Genomic DNA, 6,243 nt, shown 5'->3' on the forward strand with positions numbered 1-6,243 from the left:
AGTCCTCAGTTTTTGTCAGCATTCAAGAGTCTCTCATGGTTTGCCTCTCCCCCTTTCCCCCACCATTTCCACCCTTCTTCTCCCCCTTGTTCCTCCGTCAAGTTCCTCCTAATCCTCCTATACGTGCAAACATATGATATTTGTCCTTCTCTGCCTGACTTATTTCGCTCAGCAGAACACCCTCAAGGTCCATCCATGTTGCTACACATGGCCAGATTTCCCAACGTACCTTTCTTGTCACTTCACCCCAGCACCCCTTTCCCAAGATGTGTTGTTCTGGAGGCACACTGGGCCATTTGCTAACTCTCTCAGCATGCCTGGCACTTTCACAACATTGTGCCTTTGCTCAAGCCTAATCACTGCCTGCAATGCCTCTCTTTTCCTCTCCATCCAGTGGATTCTTAGCCCCATTTGTGAAGCCTTCATGGCTCACTTACACTGTTCAAACATCACTTACAGTCTGAAGCCTTCACGGCTCACTTACCCAGATAGTTTGTCTCTCATTCCCTTTCTCCACTATTACATTATATTTCAATTATTTGTTTGCATGTCTGCCTTTGAGCTGAGACAGGCAGCTCCTTGAAAGCTAGTTTTAATATTCTGGTGCTTAGGCAGAATTGGCAAAAATGCAAATAGCCCATGATGCTGCATTTAAAGCAATTACAGCAGTATTTTGTCCTGCATTTTCTCTTGCTACACATTTTCCCCCCACATTTATCCCCTCCCAGCTGAATCTGTCATCTTGCTACTCTCAGACCCCCAACACAGGAGAAAACATCTCTCTAGGCAAGGTTAGTAAGTATATCTGTAAGAAGGGCCAAATAAATGTTTCAGTTGTGTTTTAAAATTGTTAAATACCCAGACCACAAAAATCCACAATGAAATTTTCAATCCTGGGTACATTTTCAGGGAAATGTAGCTACCATGTTTTAATTTATATTTAAGTTACCAACAGAATGTACTTTTAGTTGTTACCTTGCAAATTGAAAGCATTTCCTTAGGAAGAGGAGCATTCTAAAATGAGCGAATCAGAGGACTCTAGATGCTGGTGAGGATGTGGAGAAACGGGCACCCTCCTACACTGTTGGTAGGAATGTAAACTGGTGCAGCCCCTCTGGAAAACAGTATGGAGATTTCTCAAAAAATCAACAATAGAACTTCCCTATGACCCAATAAAATAGTTTATTGTCAAGTTAGTTTCCATATACACCCAGTGCTCATCCAAACAAGTGCCCTCTTCTATGCCCATCACCACCTTCCCCTCTTCCTCATCCCCATCAGCCCTCACTTTGTTCTCAGCATTCAAGAGCCTCTCATGGTTTGCCTCCCTCCCTTTCCCCAACTATTTTTCCCCTTCTCCTCCCCCATGGTCTTCCGTTAAGATCCTCCTAATCCACCTATACGTGCAAACATATGGTATCTTTCCTTTTCTGCCTGACTAATCTCACTCAGCATAGCACCCTCCACTTCTATCCATGTTGCTACACATGGCCAGATTTCATTCTTTCTCATTACCATGTAGTATTCCATTGTATAGATAAACCGCATCTTCTGGATCCATTCGTCCGTTGATGGACACTTAGGCTCTTCCCATGCTTCGGCTGTTGTGGAGAGTGCTGCTATGAACATTGGGGTACATGTGCTCCTATGCATCAGCATTTCTGTATCCCTTGGGTAAATTCCTAGCCGTGCTATTGCTGGGTCATAGGAGACATAGTGGAGTTCAGGATCTCTGGGTTAGTACCATCAGGGGATTACAATGGAACCAGACTTTTTCTTTTTTCTCTCTCCTTCCCTCCACTTATTTTCTTTCTGTCTTCCTTCCTTCCCTCTCTCTTTCCCTCTCTCCCTTCCTTCCTTCTCTCTCTCTTTCCTTCTTTCCCTCTTCATTATTTATATCCTGTGCTGTGTCATAAAACAGTTTAATACCATAATAATAGCATCATAATATATTAATTTATCATAATAAAAAGTACTTTCAAGGTATTTGAGGTAACATTGAACACACTCAAAAGTTGTGTAACAAAATGAAACAGTAGGAATGTTGCAGTTAAACCTTCTAGGAAACCTGGGTGACTCAGTTGGTTAAGAATCAGACTCATGGTTTCAGCTCAGGTCATGATTTCACAGCTGGTGAGTTTGAGCCCTGCATTGGGCTCACGCTGCTAGCACGGAGACTGCTTGGGATTCTCTCTTTGTCTGTCTCTCTCTCTCAAAATAAATAAATAAATTTAAAAAATAAGAATAATAAATCTCCTTCTAAACTTGACCTTTCGGCATTTTATTTCATAATAAATCTCGAAGAAGTAGACTCGTTCTTCCCAAGTTTTTATCACAGAACAGTTACCAGGGTACACATTTTCCTTTTGTGAGTCTGACTCCCTAAACAAAATGACAACTATGATAAGTGATACTAATTTTCGAGAGGACATGCTTATTCAACAATTTCCTAAGCAAGATTCTGTGTTGGGCCTCGGGAAAGATAACAAAAAGTTAGTTTCATCTATCTTGAGAATTCACCAGATATGGTTAAGAGCAGTGAAATAAAGGAGGGGTCGGCTCTGATAACAGACTCGTCCATGGGAGTGGGGAAGACATTTGGAACAGATCTGAGAGAAAGCCCAGTAAGAAGACAATGCTGGGTATCTGAAACATTGCAACCAACAGTAGGGAGTATCCCAGGAAATGAGTCCATCAGGTGACTTTTTCAAGGAAATAGGAACACCCCTAACTAAGAAATGCCTGATGAGTCCAGACCAGTCCTCCTGGAGCTTAAAGGAAAGCTAAGAAAGTCCATTAAGTGAGCAGTAGACAGACAAGTGATGCAGTCACAGGCTAAGTCTCCAGGACCAAACAAGAAGAAGGCAATGTGTCAGATATTCAGGGACAAATTACATGCAGTGACTTAGGGCCCAGATTGTAAGGCAGGTGGCTCTTTATTAGAACAGAGGCACAATGTGAGAAACCGTTTGGAGAACAATCATGATGTTACCTTGCAGAATTCTTTAGATTACTGTTACCTCTCCTGAGTATTGGTCCTGAAGGTTAGCGTGAGGTTGCATATGCTTTGGGGTTCAATTGCAATCAGCAGTAGGGAGGCGAGTACAGCAAAATCCAGCAAACAGGGCTGGGAATTGGTCCCTGACTTCATGACTCACACTGCAAGAACAGAGGGGGACAGTAAAGATGGTCCCCAAGAGGAAACGTGAGTTACTATTTTACCAGAGGAAAATTTCCTAGAGATTAAGTTGGCAAAAACAAATTCCCTACTGTGAATTTAAACATAGTGATGCTGTCTAATGAATAAACAGTAGGAAAATCATGGTATGTGTTCTGAAAGATTTAAAATATGGTTCCATCCAAAAACATTAACTTCTGTAGGATTCTTGTGACTTTAATGTGGTAGAAGGATTAAGGCCTTTACAGTTTGTTGAAAGCTCTAAGGGAACTTTGGACCAATGATTGAACCTCACAGGTGAATGAAGTATTGGACTTTGTTCTCTCTCAATTTCCCTCTCTCTGGCTTTTGAAACCTAGAGTCATATAGCTATAAGCACATACTTACAGCTTATGGTACACAGTAAGAGCTTCAAGAACTTGTGACTATTCTTTCTGGTACTATAAACTTAATCCAACTAATTAGTGACACCAAGAATGAAGAGACAGCAGATAACAAATGCTATTTGAGATCAAACCCAGGGTCATTGCCTGTCTAGCTGAGGAGTAGAGAATGGGCTGATTCTATGACAGTAACCACCAAAGCGCTTGAAGCAATTTTAGGTTTTTGTCATTAGCCGATGATATATTTTTTTCTCAAAATCATGCCTTCTTTTCTAATTATAAGTTAAGACCCATAAGCAGGTTGTAAAATCATTTCAGTGGGTTGGGACTAGGGTCTTTAATTATACAGAAAAGAATAAAATAGAACTGAAAAGGAAAGATAAGCAAAAAGAAAGAAAAAACTTTTAGTTGTGTGTGCACGTGTGTGTGTGTGTGTGTATGCACGCGCTGACTCCCAATATAAAATACATTTCTTTCTGTGGCTTCCAGCTTAAAAGTAGATACAGACTTAGGCAGAGATATAGCTATAAACATGGAGAAAGAGATATATAAAAGAAATAGCTGGCAAATCCTCTCGAAAATATTATCACCAACCCCATGGGAAGCTCTCTCCACCATAATATTCATGGGCATCTACAAAACTACAATCATAACAAAATGACTAACTTTGGCAAAACCAAACATAACTAAAAGTTAACAGGTTAACAGGGAACAGGTTGCTTAAATCATGGAAGACAAACTTCAAACTTTAGCTTAACTTCTCCAAACTTAATTTTCCCATGTTAAAAAAAATAATCAGGGGTGATTTAAAGAACAGCTAGGCTCTCAGAATACTTTTCTATTGTATTCCATTCTATTCCTTTCTTGTGTTCCGCCAACCCCCAATCTGAGTATTGTCATTCAACTTCACCCATGTCTAATATTGAAAGTTTTTCACACAGAGTATTTATGATGTCTTCTTTATTTTACCAAAGTCTCTTTTTTCTACTATAGAATGAAATGCTATTCAACAAAGAGAATGTAGAAGAAGGAAAATCACCCTTAGGCCTAATGTTTAAAGCAAATAGTGAAGATTTTTCTAAGCAGTATAAAGTATCCAATACTCTCAGAGGGATGTACATTAAATGCAAAAACAAGTTAGAGATCACATTATATAGGGACCTGTTTTATATATTTGAGTTACACAGACTTCTACAAATGTACTTCCTGATAAAATGAAGAGTGAGTCAGTATAACATTGCAGTGTCAGCCTCTGTGCTGGCAGAAATGCCCACTGATATTTTGTAGTAGGGGTGACCACTGGAATTCCTTTTAAACAGAGGACCAGCTGCATAATTCTCTGATCTCACACCCACTCATGCTGATCTTCCTTTTTCTCTGCTCAGGCACAGAGTGGAAAGAGATCAGAACAGAATTCTTACAGAGAGGCATTCTGACCCTCCACTCCCCTTCTGCTCTGACTCCAGTTCAAAGATAGAAATGAAATTCAAGCAGGGTGTGGTTACACTGTGGGATGTGTGTTTGGCCAGTGCCCGACCATTGTTATCTCATCTGTTTTACCCAATCCCTGAGCCCTCAAAGTCCTATCTCTGATTCATTCTTTTTCAACCCTCTGAACCTTGAACAGAAAAAGCTGGTGTTTTAGAAGTGAATCAGAGTGATAGGTATCATCTAAATCCAGAGTCCTTACTGTGGTCCATAAGATGCTTCATCGGGAGGCTCTGTCTGCCTGTGACTGCCTTTCCTGTGACTCTGCCCTTCTGGCACTGCCCTACTTTCAGGTCGCAAACACATCCAGCATGTTCCTGCTGTATACACGGTTCCTTCTGCCTGCAAAGCTCGTCCTTAGGTGTTTGCATAGTGTAATTCAGATCACTTCGGTACCTCTGGGACCTTCTCAGCCCCATCACTCTGTATTCCATATACCTTGCTCAATTTTTCCTCATGGCACTTACATGCTTAGCTTGATTTCTTCTACTACAGACATGGCTTAGAATTTTGCCTCTTCCCTTGCTTTGATCTTTAACAAACTACATACTCATACCCCTTGTTCCCCATTTCTATATTGATAAAAATGAATTATTGCAAAGTCCAAATGGAATTACATGTAAAAGCTCTGAACTCAATGCTTATTACATTAAAATGCAAAGTTTCATAATGACAAGAATTTGTAGGTTTAAAGCTATACTTCAACCCCCAAAACAGTACCAAGTATTGGTTTAATAAATCCATTTAGAAGGAAGGAGAGGAGAGAGGGCAGGAAGGAGAGGAGAGACAGGGAGGGAAGGAAGGAAAGAGAGAGGACAATTATGGATCAATGTTAATTTCTGATCATTGTTTTTTGCTTTTTTCCACTAATGTGGCTCTGAAATACTTCTGTGAAAGAATACATATATGATAAATGAATATGCACCTACCTTTTCCTAATTCATAAGAATTCCCCATCTCCCTTCTTACCTTCTGACTCCTTAATGTTGTTCAATCCTTATTTTTTAAGATACCTAAAAACCAGCAAATAAAGTAAAACATGAGAAGTAACATACTGAAGCTAGGATAGAAGGTAATAGTTGAGACCCAGAGCGTAGCAAGACCTACCAGAGTAAGATGGGCCCTATAGCTAATGGCTCCTAATTATGAAGTGCTCCAGACAGGAAATCGAATTCTTTGCATGCCCACTGGTAG

Source organism: Crocuta crocuta, unplaced genomic scaffold (assembly GCF_008692635.1).
Source record: "Crocuta crocuta isolate KB4526 unplaced genomic scaffold, BGI_CrCroc_1.0 scaffold317, whole genome shotgun sequence".
Lineage (NCBI taxonomy): Eukaryota > Metazoa > Chordata > Mammalia > Carnivora > Hyaenidae > Crocuta > Crocuta crocuta.